Source organism: Trichoplusia ni, chromosome 4 (assembly GCF_003590095.1).
Source record: "Trichoplusia ni isolate ovarian cell line Hi5 chromosome 4, tn1, whole genome shotgun sequence".
NCBI lineage: Eukaryota > Metazoa > Arthropoda > Insecta > Lepidoptera > Noctuidae > Trichoplusia > Trichoplusia ni.
The window spans coordinates 14,132,022-14,153,114 of NC_039481.1; the positions used below are offsets into that span (position 1 = coordinate 14,132,022).

Here is a 21,093-nt window from a genome sequence, read left to right on the forward strand (position 1 = left end):
GAGTTATTACACAATATGGAAATGACTGCTTCCACGCATGTTACAGATCTTGTTACACATCATTATCACTGCAAGCTTTACAAACAGCCCCACAATATTTATGAGGTAATATCTCGCTTCCTCTGTTATTATTGCTCGGAGCCCAGTGCATTGATATTTGCTGTTATAAACTCATGTATTCACCGTTAAACCAACATCAGGACATGGGAAAAATTATCACGTTTGTGCTGTAGAGTTATGACTGGTTGGGAAACATTAGTTAGGGTGTAAACGGAGTTACGATGAGGTTTATGCCGTTGTCATTTGTCTTTATGTTCTCGTGTTTGGTTGCAATTGTTTGAATTGAATAGCTGTTGCAATGTGGTTTCAAATTGATACTGATTTGGTAAGGAAAAAATTGTAACACTGAAATTATGATGTAAATAAGATAATAGTTTAGTCTAGTCTAGTCCATAGATCCATAAAGAATGTATAATATAAGTAAGTATGTTCAAGATGATGTTGATGAAGATGAGAAAGAAATAATAAATTTCTAAATTAAACGTACACCTCAGAAATATGTAGGTAACTAGAACACCTTTATTAAAAATTCCATTGCAATAAAACCTGTCTTACATAAAAAGCGAACATCTTTACGCAACAAGTGGCGGTATTGACAATAAGATCAACAATAACAATCACAATAATACCTCTACAGTCGTTAAAGCTACAGCTGATACACATTCCCGCTTCGACAAGAAACAGAACGAACAGTTAAATAATACTGGCAATACGTAATTCCTACGGGTCGGTTCTGTAACAGACCATAAAATTAAATATCGCATTCCTTGCAGTAATGGCGATTACAGTTTTTGCGTCTGCAGGTGACGCAGTGCGACATCGTGCGTGGTCAGCACCTGCCCTTATAAAAATAGCCTCATTTGGTCTATATTTAGTGGCTCATGTATACTACCCTTTGTCTTAGTAGTGTTTAATTGTTAAGAATGCCCTCGTCCCACCTTTAGCAAAGGGTGGTATTAGTCCAGCTTTTCTATGAAATTCCTGTTCAGCATGACATATTGGTGTGGCATCATTCATTAAGTTGTTTTCTTTTGACACGTGTTTCAAGATGTTTACCATCTGCTAATTAAATGTGGTTTGTGTGTTTACCTACCTTCTGCAATTTCTAATTTTATTTGGCATTAGTTACCCACTTACACTTACCCACTACCAGTTACATACTTCGCCAATTTTGTCGCCTGCTAGGAATTCAATTAACAGATGTCTCGTGATCTGTGTTGGTAGGGTTGCATTTAAAAAATCCTGAATATTTTCCATATCGAAAATAACGCTTCTGGAAGAGAGACAACTTATTACTAACTTAACTGTACTTTTTTCAAAATGATTATCTAGTAATTGTCATTTCCGTAAAGATTTTATAAACGTAGAAATTCTTCTTATTCGTTTATAATATTTCTAGATCTTCGGTATCTACTCAACCTTATTAATATTCTCTATAATCACATAGGGAAGTGATAACTCTTGAATGATTAATGTTCTGTACGAGCGATCAATCTATACTTATCCAATGATACAGTTGGATTCCGACGCATCAACCCTATCCCGGTACTTTCCTTCCGTGCGGTTCAAGAATGTCAATTAACAATTACAAACAGTCGCAGTGATCGCAAGCGCATGCTCCCAGCTATCATTAGCTACATACAGTACCGTATGACTGTCTCTTTGTTCCGATACTTATTGATTTGTATGGCTTTATGGTTTGATATATTTTTCCGGATTAAGCGAAAGGGCATATCGTATGGTAAGGAAATATGCAATTATGAATTTATGCAGAGTTTCATGGGAAAGGGCAACATACAGAGAAGACAATGAATGTATGAATTCATTCATGCTGTTGCATGAATTCAAGAATAATAATGGAATATGGAATCTATAATATAGAAGCATGCAGCATTAATATCATTAATTTAGCTAATAAATATGTCTACTAGCCTAAATAGAATATTAACGGGTAAACCCATGTGTCTACGATATAGTGCACATAATGAGGTTTCATGAATATCCGATGGTTTTGCATCAGGCATTCTGTTGAGAACGCGACGACGGCCATTTATAAATAGGGGCTGATTAGTTCGTTTAATTGGAAAACCTTGATGCTAAGTGCTGACAACATAGATTATATGAAGCCTCGCTATTTTGCTTACTCTGTAGTTTGTTGCTGCGGAATAGGGCTGGCCGTTTAAATTGTGAGACGGTTAAATTAAAAATTTGAAAAAAGATGTAGTTGAGCCAAATAAAAAGATGGTTTATGGTGACGGAATGTTCTTTCATGATGGGAGTTGCATTGATCTATTAAATTATTTGATCTATTTGCACGTAACGGGTACTTGTATATACTGACGTACGTTATAACTGGCTTTAAAGTCTAATTCAATCACCGGTTCAAGAACAGTTCTTCTTCCTGCGAGTGTGATGAACTGTTATGTTTGGTAATAAATTAATAGCTGTATCAACTGAACCACGTGGTGACGTCATTGCACATTCAAATGGATTTTAAATAGGAAAGTTATATGGAGGCTTTTAAGCGTTTTCAATAACGGTGTTTGCGCGCGAAGTAGCAGAGATTATCTAGTTCTTCCTTATTTAGGGTTTATGTTTAAGTAAAAGGTGTTAACAATTATGAACTTAGTTATGTTATGAATAATATAGAGCCGTGAAACTATCATCCATTATCCAACCATGTTTTCTCGATACTAACTCACTTGATTCTTGACATTACTTAACAATTGCTATTTGCGACTAAGTAACAGGATCGAGGCGACTAGAAATTGGCGTTGTACAGCCTGTGTTAATATTAGCAATTGTGCTAATCGTTTAGAAACCTAGGAGGCGTGCGAGCTGATCTCAAATTGCCAATAAACATTGCTTTTAACATTGACGCACGCGCACAAGACAGTGTATTATTGATATTAAGAGTTCCTTTTCGACCATTAGCCTGTTGTAGAGTCACCCACTTTCCTAGATTTAGTTCAAGTAATTGGTTGTTATTATCTTCACGGCTAGTTTGATGATTAAGTTGTAAGGCTCCATTACACATGTAAAAGCTTGGCTTAAATTGGTCTTAGTTTAGTAATACTATGTTTTTAGTCTGATTCGCTTGAAATTGTAGACTTAACCGAGTATAAATGATTTTGAATCTTAGGGTACAGTTTTTAAAGTTCTTTTTCAACAGATATAATTACAATAAGACTATAGGCCTATACCAATACTTTGCTACTAATAACAAGCTGACTTGTTCATCATTAGGTTGAAACAGTAGATGTTTTGAATACATTCGTTCTCGTGTTATTAAACAAGAATAGTATACATATACAATAATCATTAATAGACTACCTTTAACCTGTATTGTGAAAACAAGAATGTTCGCGATTCTGATGATAGGTAAACTCGAAGAATAATTTTGTCTTGATAATAGTAATATCGGTAGGTAGGCGATGGCATGCGAATGTTCCACCGGTCTTTATTGGGATCACTGGTAGATCTATGTTGATCTGGAGGCAGAAGTAGACGTTTCTGTGGCTAATGATGGTTGTTTGAGGCAATTGAGCTATTATGATCTTTTACTAACTTTTATGATATATTAAGCGATATAAAACTTATTTAAAAGTAATAGTTACAAACTGTTTCAAATATTATATCATCTTAAGCTCTGGATTGCGAAAAGGTTCTTATATTGTCACTAAACCTGCTCGTCAAAAAGGATTTTTGTTGAAAAAACAAATTTGACAGATATCTGAAGAAATTCATACGGACAACTTTTGTTTGCCTGACCTGCTAGTTATATGCAAATATTTCATTGATTCTCGTGTTTTATTACACGCAACATATTCGTGTCCGCATCGCCATCGATATTCGGCGGTAGGTCGCCGACCGTTATTCCTCGGTAGCCGAAACCCCTACTATTTGTTCAACACTCGGATTAAACTCACGGCTCTCAATATTTCGATATAATACATGCAATAAAATCTTAAACGAAAACACTGCGACACTAAAACGATAATCGACTATAAATACAGCTGTATTTTTGTTTTCAATTAATTAAATTAATTTAATTTTGAATCAAATATTCAATTAAAAAGATATTCTGGAATTAATTTTATTGGTACGCATTAAATAAAAAAATGATTGTTTCGTAATTCACTAACTGAAGATCGAATTATTTCACTTTTTTTTGTAAGAATTTATTTTCTATTTATTGAAAATTGATTTATTTGTAACTGTTAATAAATTAAGCCTATTTTTGCAAATGGATTTATATTCATAAAAAAATGATGGTAATAGAAATTAAACAGTGGAAGTGCAGTCCAGCTGAATTTCAGTAAGAATCGTGTGGCAATTCTATTTCCGTTTATTGTAGAATGCGTATTTCCCACGAGGTTGATTTTGTTTTATATTCGCCGACCATTCAGCCTATTCAATTTTCCAAGCTTGAAATGGATTAAAGCCAGTACCGTTTTTACATAACATTTAAACGGGCGATATTAATTTACCAACACCGAATATGCAACAGGCAATAACTTGAGTCGGCGTAATCGGCTTAATATAATTTATGCAAGATTAAAATTGTTGTGGTTCTTTATCGGCGGATAATTATCGCCAATAAAGTCGTAATGTGCAGTCTTGCCTGTCTTATAGTCGCAACTTTTTTTCTGATCTAGAACCGGTGGTAGGGGCACGCGGCGCAGGCGCAGCGACTGCGCTTGCGCATGACATGAGATGAGAATTTATGGCATAATTTAGTGGATAATGTGTGTCACCCAGTCAATGAGCGGCGGTGGTGTATTGCACGTACAACATTGTGAAAGATAGTATAATTTTTTCAGGTAAAAAATAAATTCGAATTCAATTTGCATGATTTAATATTATTCATGATGTGATTGTAGTTATTGCGTTAAGTATGAAGAGGTTTATTTTCTAATGTCTACAAACCAATGAATTTAAATTAACCTCGTATTATTAACTGATAAACATCTAAAGTTAAATATAGAACGTGGAATGTGTCAGCTGTCTTGTATATTTTAAAAGTCAAGTGAGGTAATTGTTCCGTAATTACTGTTGCCCCTTTAGACATTGTGCTGTTTTATGGGGGGTGAGTGGAGACAGACTGGCGGCGCCACGTGCCGCGATAATGATAGGAGTTTTTAATGATCATAATTGGTTGGCATGTCGTGTGTCTATAGGTACCTACGGCAGATGACAGAGAAAATGATAGAACGGCTTTGAAGCGTCTTACTAGTGAAAATAGTTCCCCTGTTGAAACGTAGTAATATTCTTGTAAAAAAGACTGTAAATTAAATTGGTCTTTTGCAAATAAAAATATTGATTTTTCCACAGCATTATGTCTTCGTTCAAAAACCATGAATGAATCTTTAATTCTTCAATCTAAAACAAAAGGCGCTCTTAATGATCCTTAATGGTTAATATTTTACCCTCTCAGGATAATAGGCGGAACAACTAGTTTAATATTTGAACAAAAAAATATTCTAACGAGTATTCTTTTGGAACTACCCATATCAAATTAAATTATACGTATTCGTGGCGTGGGAATGTTTTTTGCAGCCCTGACCGCGATTAGGGGCATCGTGATAAACAAAAAATTGAACTAATTATATCATATCTTGGCACCTCTATTTTATTATATGTACGTTTCGTAATGTTTTTGAATGTGAAGAGACTGAGTAAACTAGAAACAATTTTTAAAAGGTTTATATTTTTGTTTAATTTAAGTTTTTAAGACAAAAAAGTACTTTTGTCTAAAATAGTAACTATTTATAGCGCATTGTTTGAGTTCTTTCTAGTTTTCAAAAAATATCCGTCTTGAATAACGAACTTAGTCTAAATACTTTTAAGATAGCCCTTTAAACATCAAACGTAATTCAACACTATCTCCTATCCATAGTCTCACTACCCAACTCCACTTCCTATTACCCAATAACCCACATAGAACTAGATCAAGCTCATCAGATCCCTAAAAGTCTGACATTACAAGCTCGCTCGATGACAGCCTCGACCACTATTAATTATGGAACACAATGGCCGCGTACCCTGTCCATTATATCTTGAACGTTCGACGTAACAAAAAAGAGAACTACCCAAAGTTAGTAATTATGCACAGACCGACTCGCTTGCATATTTTCGGAGTGACCTAAATCGAAATGGAAAATGGTATGAAAATAAATACCTATTTTGATTTTAGCATTCGTTTTCAGATGCGCTTTTTTTTTGTGTCTTATCTTCCTCTATCAATATTATTAAATAAGTGAATCTCTTTAATATTTATACAATAATTTAAAGTGCTTCCGACATTTACATGCGTATGTCATCAGTTACTTGATCCCCATCGTATTGTTTGTATTCTTGTTAAGCTTTTTCACTGATTGATATTCTCTTATGTCCAAGAAGTCATGTAGGTCAAATAACAAACTCTGCCGAAAAAGGTAACATGTTAACATCTTCAATGAAAGAAGTAAAAAGCTCTATCGAAAGTAAAGATGTGATTGAGGCTAAATGAGTTAGCCCTGGTGTTGGCTGTGCCCGTTCTATTCGCACCACGACATTCTTGATTGGCATTTTTAGCGTAATGCTATACAATTTTAAAATAGCGTTGGCAATTACTAATTGGAACATGCCATTAATGTTTGTAGAGTACAATTATAGTTTGAAGATCTAGGTGTCGGTAGGCATGAGCTTCGGTTAGTAGCAAAGCTTGCTTGGCTTGATCAGGATTTGGGCTTATTTTAAATGGTGTTTGGAATTGTTGTTATTTTGGTTTCGTTTTTAAGGCTGCTTTAATTGGCAGTCTGTTTGTAGTATTAACACAATAATGATTTTACAGAAATGTAGAAATATATTTAAAAGAGATAAATGAATGTCAAAATAATTAATATCTACAGTAACACCAAAGTTACGGCTTCCAAAGTAGGCTTATGTTTTTGTCCTCAATTCTTTCAATCGTCACCTACGGCATCGGTTGCCGGTGACCCAAACAGGCGGTGACCGGGTGCCCAATACCGGTCAGGTCCCAGTAGGCAACCTGCCGGACCACTCCACTCCACAAATGTTTTGTCATGTTCTATGAATGAACTTACCCGTATAACGGTGTTCGTTTACGTTTTTGACAGCCGTATTGTATCGTTCGTGATAATTTGTCACCGTGCAAGAGCACCGCTGACATTGAACTTGGATTTTACATAAATCATGATGATCAATTAAATTGTATTTACTTGTATCGAGGGATAGTACCTAATTGGCCTATAGATAAGGAGGACGATGACGATCACAATTTTGGTGTTTCAAACAGCACAAAAGATATCAAAACGGCACGTAGATTATAACGGGTTACCATCGTGGAGGTGACAGCTGACAAACGTATATTTTGAGGCATGGATTGCGGATAGGGTACGATTGGCTTTCAAATTTAATTTGACCTTGCATATTTGGTGTCAATATCGTTATTATTCACAATTTGAAGTGTCAAGACTTCAAGAGTCGTCGAAATGTGAATGTTATATTATTTCTAAGACGTGTCAACTTGAGCAATGTTTGTTATTATAATCGCGAGTGAAATAACACTTATCGTACATTGTGAATGTGTGAGCTATTTATCAACCAGCGCATTGCAATATTTTGATTGTCTACTGTAGTATGGTGTAAAGCTTTTGGGATGATATTACTTTTACAGAACTTGTAATATTGTTTAATTATGCTTTTGTCAGCTCAGTATTCAACTGGGCTTATCAAAAATTATTTGCATGACACGTGTTTTTAATTATAATCGTCATTTGAACATGACATTGTGATATCGGTTTATCGGGCACCCACGCATCAAGGCCATTTCCTTTCATGAACAGACTGATAAATTAATTAAAAAAAACCCACAAAATGTTATCATATTTTCAAATGTTCACCGCTACGTAGAAATAATTTTACGTAAGCATCTATAAGGAAACGGGTATATTCGCGAGATTCTCGATAAAAATATCGTTGAGACAAATAAGGACGGGGCAATTGGTTATTAAGCGCCTCTCGGAAGATTACTTTCCATATTTATTGTGAGTTCGGATACTCTCGCCGCTCGGAAGTGGGTCATTGTGCCATGTAGCTGGTGCAACTCGCGAACCACCTGATTCGCCAGAATTCGACCGACCCAATTGCTGAATATGGCGTATGGTGTTTAATTAATTGCCATTGCACTGAATTGTTTTTCTCATGTTTTTTTTTTTTTTTATTTGTTTTTTTTTCTAAACGTCACTCCCAAATCGATTATTTTAAAAAAAGTGTTGCAATGTGTCCTATTACTTCCACATTTTTTTTTCATATGATGATGATCTGGTCAGATACGAACAATATCGTGAAGATTGTGGTCACATGTTGTGGTAACTCGTAAGTCGTAATATAAATTAGCAAACTTTGGAAAGCTGTGTACTGAGATTGGAGTGTCGATAAGTTTTTACAGTTAATATACTTTCGCCGTTTCATATAGATGTCTTATTCTTGTTTTGTAAATTAACGAGGTAATTAACAATCGATTTGTTTTTATTATTGATTAGATAACGATTGATTGAGGCTGTTAATCGATAATATTAAGTGAACTTTTTGAAAGCTTATAGTAAAGGTTATTGTCACGTTTAATACCGATTTAAAATTTTGAAACTAGGTGTACCTATGGTGTATTTTAGCTAATTATTCCTTATTAAGTTTTTATTACACTAAGTTCCTCTAAGTTATTACAGGAACATAATGTAATAAAACCTAAATAATATATTGCATTGCATTGGCTTCCAGGCTTTCTTTAACCTCTGGTGCCTTAATTAACCTAGAAAGTCTTATTAAGTAGCGCCATTGAGAAGTTCATATATACAGGTGCATCATGCTGTGCCCTCATCACCGTGCGTACATAGGGCTCTACAACATGTGATATAAATGTTTTTAATTATATTCGTTTATAGTTATAATGCTTGCTTTCGATAACCGAGATATGCAGACAAAAGCAGCAGCAGTTTATGCGGAATGCACTATATTTTATTTTATTTCTTTATAGTAGTTTATTGTCCACAAAACGAACGGAGTTTATTTCGAAGAAGACGAGATTATATTTTTGGGAATACTTTTTTGGGTAAATAAAATACTTAAATCCAGGGTATAATAAGAGTAGGGTTCTAGCCAGTAGGGATGTGGCCAATTAGGACTTTTAATTGCATGCAAAATAAATTAACTAAACATTACGACTAACTGCGGTTCAAATACATAAACAAAATAGAATACGTTACATGAAATGTATCCCTGCAGATGGCCGTTGGCCATTCCATCGCAATTATAGATGTATCCGTTGTTCATAAATCGTGTATAATTTCCTAGCACATGTTATTTAACCAGTTTGATGCTATGATTGACACACATATGACTCATTCAGCATACATTGTCACACAATCGGTGTCAATACACTTTGGTGCCGGCGCACGCAGCGATAGATCGCTACTACGATTTCTTTTCGCGTTTTTTTTTGTACGAATGTTATACTTAAGTAAAAAACTATTGCATGAGTACATTAATAGGTAATAAAATTGTATTATACTTAAGTAAATTTATTTTCGTTTTTAAAATTAAATGCTTTGTTTTTTTTCGTATAACCTACCGTTTTCACTGTAAGGAATCCTCAAATGTTTCTAACGGTCGCTACATTAGACTTAACGTCGACTTAAAATTTGACACTTCAGTATCCCGCAAACACACGTGACCTAGATGAGGTGAATCGCGCGTGAGTTTGCTCTCCGTAGTAATTCGAAGTCACATTTCGGTGCGTCCCCAGACCTTGCGCATTTCCTCTGCTTTGTCACGCAATGCGTATAAATAATTATTGCAGTTTTTTGCATATGGTGGGACACATGTCTAATTGTCTGTGGATGAACCGATATTTCTTTCTAATAAGAATTGTTAAGATTATTTTTATTTAGGCCAATCACACATATTCCTTAACCACCATGTCTGAATATAAGACTGTTTTGATACTTATTTTACAAACCAACGCCTTCCTATTTTACCCTTCGTTTGCTCGCCTCCTTACCAAAAGTCCGGTGTTAGACATAGTGGTAGGCACCCAGGAGAGATATTTCAAATGCAATACTTTCTTTCTCTTTACAGTTAATTTTATCTCACCAATAGCTTAGACAAGTGAAAACCGTTGCATATACCTACCGCATTCACTGGTGCGATTGTTTCTGATCTAAGAATGACTGAGCGTAATAAAACTACACGACGCTCTGACATTGAAACAAGTGAAATTCTAACCTCCTCACGATGTGTCAATAACTATTCGTACATCGATACAAAACATCTCACCACAACACAAGAAACTAAGAAGATTCACTCCATTGTGCCTTAGATACTTCTTCGTTTCGCTATAATACTTTTCGCATATTTTTTTTCACAATTCTAATCGAATTAGTAAACTTCAGGGCCCCAATTCTGCTATTTTACAATGGCCGATGAATGAATGGCAATTGGATTAAATTTGAAATTATTCCTATTCTGTTAAGAATTTTACCAATACAATAATTGGAAGATACTTTTATTGACCTTGAGTGTACCATCCCGTACTGAATTTACAATTATTGTGTAGAAAAATGCTTAAGAGAATACGAAAAATGACATTTTAAGCCAAATTTTATTCATTCATCGGCCGTTGTAAATAGCAGAATTGGGGCCCAGGCCATTATCATTAGCTCTTTCACCGTTTCAATTTGTATACCTAGTGGTCAATGCAAACTGCACACATTGTACTATTATTATAAAATCTGAAACATTAGCATACTATCTATGGATATATTACTATTTGGTCAACACTAACCGCATCTCGTGCTAAGCCGGTCATTGACCTCATCCCACTTGTCTTCATAATGAACCTTCTCCATGCACCTACATTATGACGCTGACCGTCACATGAAAGCGAACTCAATCACTTTCATCTCAGCTTTTTGTTAACCACGTAATGAACGACACAAAAACATATTTTGCATCTATGTGGTACATCTTTTTTTACTGTCAATTTTTGGGCACCTTGAAAAAGTTTGTTTTAGGTGTGTGGTGTTCAACAAGCTATAAGATAACATTATAGATTAATCAGAAAGTTATTGTTTACTTTCTTTATACACCAAAAAACTATAGATACCTACTGTCTAACCGTATTTAATTTCACAACCCTACTCAACTAATCTAGTCTTTCAACTTTTGTGGTCAGGTAAAAATAATAATAAACAAGAAATTCAAAATTCCCATGAAGTCATAAGCTGATATTAAGAGTACATCACTCGCTATCACTGTCTCACATACTCATAACAGAACCAGTTTTCTCTCGGACGTGTTGTGCGGACTCCATTAATCAACGCGATGTACAAAACATTCATTTTATTAAACATCATTATACGTCAATTTATTAACGTGTACAGTTTACCAACGAACGGTCTTACCGTGTCTCGAATAGAAAACATAAGCTTTGATCTGTAAACACAAGACAGCTGTTGTGACAGTGCGAGGAATATTGAATTATTATTATTTGTTTGAGTAAAATAATTTTGTATTTTTTTTAAATGTTATGTTTCCCGATGGTTATTTATTAATACCATTCAGCTTAGTTAATGCAGGAAGCCGTGAAATCATAAGCTATACAATGAAAATTGTTTTGAAAATGAAATGTCAAGACTACATTAGCACCTTGTTATGTATTCTTATTGACATTTCAAGAGCTGAGAGAACTGTAAAAGGTGTCTTTTAAGAGACTGTTAATTGATAAATGTTCTGATAGGAAAAAATAAATAAATATAAGGTTAAATGTTCTAATAATGTCATTTGGTCGAAGATTATCTCAACAGTCCGTAAATGACTAAAAGGACTAAAAAAAGGATGCTCAACAGCCAACTAACAACAAAAACTTGTTTACAAAACTTGCCAGTCACACTAAGCATGTTGTTTTCAAATATTTATACACAAATCATTTTGAAAGTCCAACATTTGGTAAAATGCTACAGTTTCACTACGAGGCGAGGTACTTTACTTTCGATTGTTTTTTTTTGTTTTATTGACCAATTTGGAGGTTTACACACGCGATCACTTTTGTTTAGTACCTTCACTGTTAGCCATAAAAACCTTCAGTGTTTCGTCTAAATAATGAGGAATGTTTCTCTGGATATTTTTTTCTGGCTTATAATATGTAAATTACGTAATATTGAGCTGAACCAATAATATAATACAGAGCCAAACGAAAGCGATTTAACTTGTAATTAAAAAATAGCAAAATCAGCTCAACCCGTATGAAGTTCTAATGTAACAAAAAAGAACAAAAAGTACTTGAGAATTGAATTAAGAACCTCCTCCTTTTCGAAGTCGATTCAAAATTGAGGTTTTGTCCAAAAAAAAAAGATTTTTCTGATTTTTTTCAAAGTTGGCAATTCTCTTAACTTAACCGCACAATAACTTTTACTCATCCAACAGGGTGCAATTCTTTATTTACATCAGTAACAAAAAGTGGGAAATACCAATCGAGATAATTAAACTTACTATTGATCGTTAAAAAAATAAACAATCGAAGAAAGTCACATTCATCGTATTATTGTAGTTCTTCCTCTAAAGTTCATTCACTAGCAGATATTGTGATAACACGTCATTGTAAACCCAAACCGAATCTTATTACAGCACTGACACTTGAAAGTTTTTAATTATCACTGCCAATTTATTCTCATAAGCTTATACAAAATTAACTTTGCTGTTCGGTGAGAACTTTACTGATACATTTGTTCTTGATTTCTTGTTTTCCAACTGCATTGTGATGGTTGTGATGAAGCCTTTAGTAACGCGATGAAAGCATAATACGTAACGTTACGAATTCGCATCGAGACTGTTACTTTCTTCGTACTATTGTGGTCGCTGTATAATTAATATGGCCGGCCTCGACACTATTGATATCCCGAGTCGCCCGCGGGCTGTTTGGGATAGAATTGATAAAATTTCACTCAGCTTTCATCTTCCATTGAAGACGTTTGTGCTATTGTGTCTGGTATGATGTTCCATCGTTATTATATATCCTTAAGGTATATTTCGTAATACATAGACGCGAAATGTATGTTACGTAAGATTCAGGAAATCAGGCTCATGGGAACGGACAGTGCTTTAACTTGTTAAATCTTTGTTATAATAATTTTAGGAAGGAAGGAATTCCAGTATCAACTGTACCCAAATCGATCGGCACTTTCAAAGCTCATAATAGATCGCTTTACACGACGTAAACAATAAATAAAGCACTTTGACCCGGAAATAGAAACGACAATCTTGCTAACTAAAACAAATGGCCGATTAACTGAAGAAAGACGTCATTTACTAACATAAGATATGCACCCAATTAATATCTCTTTCGTTATAAGGTGTCGTAAAAATGTCATACGTAAATGGCAAGACATCCATTACTCGGTGGAATGGACGGCACTAATAGTGCCGATTATAATCGGACACAAAGCGAGCATTAGAATGGAGACAATCCAATCTGTCCGCGTCCACCCACGCTCGGTCGTGTGCATAATTTGACAGAAATTCTGACATTTGCACCACATTTTACAGCTTTTCTATCTGGTTCTTCTCCATAAAACATGATGTAACATTTTGAAATCGAGCAGCGAACAAAACTATCTGTCGGGCTATGCATAAATGCTTGTTCACTGAATGAAATATTACGTTTAAGTTTGCTAACATTACAATACCACCAATGGTACCTTTTAAGTGTGTTAAATATGTGTAAGACATACATTTGTATAAAAGTACAAAAGTTGTTGAAACCGTTTTATTTTGGCAATGCAAAAAAAAACTTGGAGACCAATACAAGTGTCTACGAGTTAAGAAGTGACAGAGAAACAACTACTTTAGTTAATTGAATAAACGAGTAGATACCACCCAGAGCCGTGTGAAAACGGTTCAATTTTAGCTCGACTCATATTAAACATAAGAAAGACCGCAACACGCGATCCGGCCATCTCTTTACCTAATTCAACAATTTGTCTTGTAACTGTATAATTTTGGACCGTTGTGCATTCGAAAATAATAGTCGTAATGAAAATAAATAACAGGAACTTATGAGATTTTTTTCAGCTACATTTTCAAATGTCGATTTCGTAGTAACAGAGTAGGGAAACTTCTTTGGATAACACTAGCTAGAGAAAAACATCAAGGGCCATGCAAAAGTTTCACCTCCGGACTAACCTAACCCAAAATATAAGAATTGATAAGACGATCTTCATAAAATAAAGGAGAAAACCATTGGTTAAGCTAAATACCAGACGTATATTTACTTATGTGACGTAACAAGGCCTAACCTAGGTGGATTTTTTTCAATTTTGGCCGTTTATCCAATATATTATTGAATTATGATTTGGTTATTTCATCTTATATAACAACACAAAGACAAATCTATTTTCACAATATCACGACCAATAATAACATGTATAATAAATCCACATATTGTGTTATTGTGGGCGACACACGACACCTTATCGGCACTATTGGTGCAGTCGTACCACCCACAATGCGACTCAAATTGTTTTCACCGCATAATACCATGGTTAGAAATCAAGTCTTCCTCCACTTTCGCTATCGTCGTGTTATAATTAATACATAAATAATGCACTCCCGAGAATAGATATATTATGCTGAATTTTAATTTGGTTCGATGAGTCCTTTCGCGGTTTTGAAAGCATTTTTGTGTTTGCTTATTTTGTCTGCCTTAATTGATGTTTCATCGATTAATCGGATGGCTACGGTTGACCATTTATTGGATTTCGTATAAATCACAACTTTCCAGCGTTTGACGTTTGCTAAATGAATTGAGTTATTAATTTTTATAGCAGATATGATGAACTAGCAATTTTTAAGCAAACTCTTAAATGGAAATTGGTGTTCGAAAATTATTTCATAAATGACTGCGGAGCATTTTCCACAACTTATTCTACAGTTATGTTTTGTAAAGTTTAAAAGGAAGGACGTAATTTAAACTTGCCTTTAATTGACATATTATCGGTGACAAGTTTTTGCCTTTTAAGCAATGATTACGAAAATTGACAGGCGAACACGTAATAAATTAAAAAGTTGGACGTGTTAATATGTATTGCTTACATTTTATTATTTATTGCCTTTCATGTTTCTTGAAAGTCTTGATGAGTATAAGGTAAATGGTAATTTTGTGTGATCCTTGTTTTAATGTCCCGCCTTCCACCTCTCGTCTCTCTATTTCGAAGTCATATGATTAATTAATTGACTTTCTCACATTGGAAGTAATGAATTAAGTTGTTTGACTAAGGCTGTAAAACTTATATAAGTTAAGTTAGCTTTTACTATTTAAATAGAGGAAATCATTGATCTCGTATTTTACCGTGGGAAGCAAGAAGGCTGTCTTACTGCTATGATCGAAGTCATTAATGATGAAAAAGTTATAAGTAATTTTATTGCTGTTGAAAGTGTACATACGAGCCTGCGAAAGGGATGTCGTTAATGTCCATTTTATTACATTCTTGACAATCTTGAAGTTTGTAAGTTTATATCTATACTTTTGTCTAGACCTGTCATAAAATAGTTCTCGTTTTGTTTGTTTTCCGTTCTTTTGAGCAGTCTCTCTCAAGTTTTTTGGGGTCGATTTCCAGTCTAAGCGAATCTATCACAATTTCATAAATAACTTGGATCGAATGCTTTTCTACCTCGGTTTCAATTTTCATTATATGAGGTCTAGCAAATTAACTATGACATCAGTTTCCATTTCCCGAATGTTTTTGAAATACTTGAAGACTGTTTGCACTTCACCCACACATTTGCCCCAAATATAACCGGATATAGATTAACAATTACACACAACACAAGTCATTATCATCATTTTCGCGTATGTCGGGTGTAGTCTTCGATGACCCCTTACGTCATCACCAAATTGTTTGCACAACGCCCGCGTTATTCGATGACATTGCGAAAGGAGGCGATGCAACGATATTTTTGTTTCCTACAGATTCTGAGCACAGTTCCGATGCGTTGCGACATCGGAATTCTTTTGCTCTTATTTAGGTTCCTCTTAAGTGTTTTGAACTAGATACGAGGCTTATGTAATAAAGGGATTATGTTTGTTAGCTTTTTTAGTATCGGCTTTATAAACTGCTGTGATTAAGTTTTATAAGTTCGAAAGCTTTCAAATAAATACGAGCTAGAGAGCGTACTTGTTTGATGCATCATTTTTAAATCAGTATGAAAATTCTTTTTTCCTTTTTTTATTGAAATATAGCTTCTTATAACTGCTATTTTATTTTTAAAAACAACCAAACCTCTTCCACTCGTTACAAGTTAATCATTTCAATCGGTCCTATATTAATGTATCCTAAACATATCAATTCCATTACGAAAGTGCACGACAGCAAAACATGTGTACCTTATAATGTCGCCATTGTTTACAGCTGTCAGTCAACCGAGACCGGTGCTTCCGACTTCCGTCCCTAAGGTCTGCGCGTAATTATATTGTGTGTGTTTTAAATGTACCCCTGTGTTTGCTGGTCCTTGTATTTACAGTTTAAATATTTCAATTTGTTGCCTATTGCTGTCGGGAATTGGTATTTTAATAGATTTACCTCATGCAAGTTTTAGAAGTTTATTGATGCCTTTTTTTCCTAGTCTACAATAAATACTGTTTTTCGTGGCTCATTTTTTTTGTATCACAAATTAAAGTTTGTAAATAAGTATATTCCAAAAAAAAAAGCTTTCAACGACTGAAAGGTTTTCTCCAGCTAGCATGTTAAGAATAGTTTCAAGTCACACATTTAAATTACAAAGTTACGTACGTAACAGTGAACTGATTACTCGCTGTTAATCAAAACAGCTAACCGTCCATAATAACTTACCTCAGAAATAAATGTAACAATTACAAACAGAATCAGTGAGAAAGCATTCCGCGAAAGTGTTTGCTGAGCAATTATGACGTTGGCATCCAAAAAGTTTCGACTCCAAAAAGGAAGATTTAGATCTCGATAAGAGAGTACTTAGTGCGAATTAATAAAATATCACCTTTCCCTTATACATTGTTGCACAATAGAGGCCCGTGAGAACTGAATAATTAGATATTGTGGAAATTATTGCTTAGGACGAGAAAATGTATTCAAATAGCTGAGATCTGTTGATGTTTGATGACCGTCAATGAGTTTTCTTCTAATTAGAGTTATGGGTGTTATCTTTGCTTGCTTTAAAATATTCTAATGAGCTGGTTTTGGAAAGGACTGTAATAGTAAATATATTCTTGTCCTAAATAGAGGAGGCGTTTTGAAAATGTCTTATCAAGGTATTGCCATTAAGTAATTTGTGATAATGTTCCAGAGGATGACGAATGTCAAAACGGTTTAATATGTGAGCATCGACTTTTCAACATCCTATAGAAAAGAATGACTAATAAACTTCATAGTTTCAATAGTAAACTATATTTCTTTGGATGTAACATTGTGTCAATATCAAACGTAATGTGGGAAATAACTACACTGTAATAATATTTTGATGTCGTCAAGTTTTATGTACCTTTATGCCACGTTTTACTGACACAAATATTGTCATGTCAAAATATCTTAAATCTATTTGTATTGATACCAGCGCACAATATTTTTCAAAGATTAAGGCCCACTTTTTCAATCGTCAGATAACTTTTGTATCGTCAAATAATTTCATAATACAGTCCCTATAAACAGTTGCATACAACTATGGTGGCGCCGTCACGGTTCATTAAAATGAGACGATAGTAACAACGAATTCTTATGACGTTCGCTGGTCGCCGGGGCATAGGAACGACCCGATAAGTGAATTTATTCCATAGCCAGGAAGTGATTTATCGATCGAAAGTATTTCAAGGGTACCTCATGTTTTATTCTTTGCACGGTGTTATTATAAGCTATTTTACAAACAGTAAGTCGAGATATTTCAGGATTTAAGAGATAGTTTTTTGTCAATCTTATTTTTTTATTTAAAATCCTATAACTAAACATTCAGGATAGATAAGTCTTTTATGTTTTTTTGAGTGTCAGTGTCAAATTTTGTTATGTAACTTTGACAGTCACGTCCTGAACATAATCAGCACGTTATTAATTAAAGCAGGCATATCTCTATTTTTATGAAAAGAAAAGTATGCCAGCTATAACAAAATGTATAACTTACTCGCCATCTATAGGTATCTCTATATTTCTATAAAAACAAAGCAAATGCCTATCACAGCAGAAACTAAATATGCTGTGATATCGCGCGTCATACCGACTAGAGACAATACCGTTGTACTCCCATACGCCATGTGAAAGCTATTCAATTACCGGAGTGTCAGTACTGACAACTGAAGGCAAACCCCTCCTCCACACCCCTTCCCTTCATACCCCTCTCTTCCCTCGGGGTTGGGGTTTATTGTGAAATGTTTCGCGTATTTTGACGGTAACGGGATTAGGTTAGGATTGAATCGAGATTTTTTCAAGCTTACTTTTTTCTTTGTTTAGGTTTGTTTTATTATTTGATAAATAATTAAATTGTTCTTTTTGTATGCGATGGGTTAATAGTTTTATTAAAGGTTGAATTGTTATAATAGGTTTTGTAAGTGTTCTTCATTGAATTGTTTTACAGAGTTAAGGGAAAATGCTCCATGAATAAGTCAGAATTAGTAGATCTATGTATGCTCTACATAACTAAGTAGATAATTGAAAATGAGTTGATCTAGCCAAGTGGGAACACATTTAGTTTTCTCTTTGACTTTAGGTACACAGAATAAAAAATCTTCACCACATATTACTACAAAGCCTAATACAAACTAAGAATAGACGACAGTCTACTCTAATTATTTTGAAGTAAATCGATTTGACGTAAGACTCTACTAGCCTCAATACTTCATAACATGAATTCAATATAAAAAACTTTTAAGGCCATTGAACCGAGTTCTGTTTACAGTGAATATTAAAAAAGTGTGACAAACGAAAAATAAATCAAACATTCATAACCGGCAAGAAAGATTCGTTGATAGCGTTAAATTGTTTAACGGTAATATTTATTGTAAACATTTTTGTTGTTGGCTGTACGTGTGAATGTAACGGAGCTTTAGTTCATTTTCAGCACGTACAGATGCGTTCAAAAGTGCTTTAATATGAAATAAGTTTTTTTTTACATGTGAGACGTTTTATTTATCAAATTCACACTTTAATCAAGTAATAAAAAACGAATTATATAATTGCTGGGTAAATTTAGTCTAGCCTATAACGCTATCTTTTATTTTTCTCTAAAACTCACATTTCTCAATATTTGAATTAGGCCCGATTTTTCAATCGTCAGATAACTTTTATCTGAGGAATAAATATGGCTGTTTGACATATTTTCTATACAAAAGCTATCAAAACGTCAAACATATTCGTCGAATAAAAGTTGTCTGGCGATTGAAAAATCGCTCTTAATCGTCTATTTAAAAACTTACAATATAACTTAAAATAATAACAGAACAATAATCAATTCTAAGTTCTGTTATTATTTTAAGTTATATGAAGAGTTATTATTTGTATCAGAGTACGATGGGGTTGACATGTCCTGATGGGACCAAAACCCCAAATTAAAATAAAGATTAAAAAAAAAAAACTTACAAATTCCTACGCTCAACAATAATTACTACTAAATACCCTATGTCATTGATATAGTATATAGGGCTACATTATAATGTTCTATGGCCTATGCATATGTAAATACGAACGGATACAGTAACTGTTACGCAACATGCCTCGAATAGTGTTCGCGTTGACAGCGGACGACATTCCTGCGCACGCACTAAGTATAATGCATTACTATTGTCAAAGTAACCTAGTCCACAAGTACATATATATGTATTGTTATAAATTTATAATTTTCTTTGCTCTAGCTGAAAAAATAATATTGATAAAAGTCCAAGTCCCACGTTTGGGCGCCAATAAGAGTAAGCTTTGAATTTATCTTTGTAGATAGATTAGTGTATACGATCGTAAAATGAAAATGTTTTTAAAGTTTAAATATATATTTTCACTTAAGAAAATAAATCGTTTAAATTATAAACTAATTTCTAAACGTTTACACTCCTCGTCAAGTGACATCAGCCGAAACAGCATATTAACATCGTTTTTTGATTTGATTATCGTATAAATATTTTTGCTTGTTAGATATAGCAGCTATATTTCGGCAATAGTCACAAGGGCGCCGTGGCTTAGTTGGTTAAAGCGCCTGTCTAGTAAACAGGAGATCGCGAGTTCGAATCTCGCCGGGGCCTATTTAGTTACACAAAGATGATATTTTGCATTTATGTGTTTTCAAAAATAATGTTTTCATTTATTAATATTAAAAAGTAATAAAAAGTAATGTCTCAATTTGGCTTGATTGACAATAAATTATGATACAGGTATAGGTACTTGAATTCTTCTTACAGATAAAATGATATACAAGGCATTTAAACTAGTGTTGACGAAACCTCCTTTACAAAGTGAAACCTCCTTCAAGATCCTTAAACCTCTTTCGAACCTGGGATTTGACAAGCAGTCCGCTATAAAAGACGGAGCGCTCTTAGCAACGCTCTCTCTCCGGTGTCAGCTGGCTTCGCTGGAACATCTCCGTGACCTTCGTTGTATTTATTCAGCATAGCAGCCATATTGTTATTTCGATAATTGCCATTCATATTCCTTTGCAGTAATTAGAGTTTGATGTATTAACTTCAACTTATCTTTGTAATGATTGGGTTTAATTATTTGTGACGTAACCGTGCTTTCTTTTTAAAAACCTGTCCTCACTTCTGGTTTCTAAGACTAGTTACAAAATTATTTATAACTTGAAAGAAATTTGAATGCCATGAACGATGCATTTTAATTTTATAATTTCACTAACTGGACAGAGATAAATATTTTAAGCGATTAGATTTCTTTGGGCAGAAAGAGTCCTGTTTGTTGTCATTATCCGTTTAACACTTTCTACCACTAGATGGCAGTCTACTCCTCACTTGTTGCG

At 34.2% G+C, this 21,093-nt stretch overlaps 1 protein-coding gene and 1 non-coding gene across 3 annotated transcripts in view; both read left to right on the plus strand.

Moving 5' to 3' along the window:
* LOC113493131 (protein spire-like) overlaps window positions 1-21,093 on the plus strand; it is a 136,057-nt gene that overhangs the window by 81,313 nt on the left and 33,651 nt on the right. The window lies entirely within an intron of this gene.
* Window positions 20,292-20,365, plus strand: Trnat-agu. Its single transcript has one exon. It is a non-coding gene; the product is annotated as a tRNA-Thr (tRNA).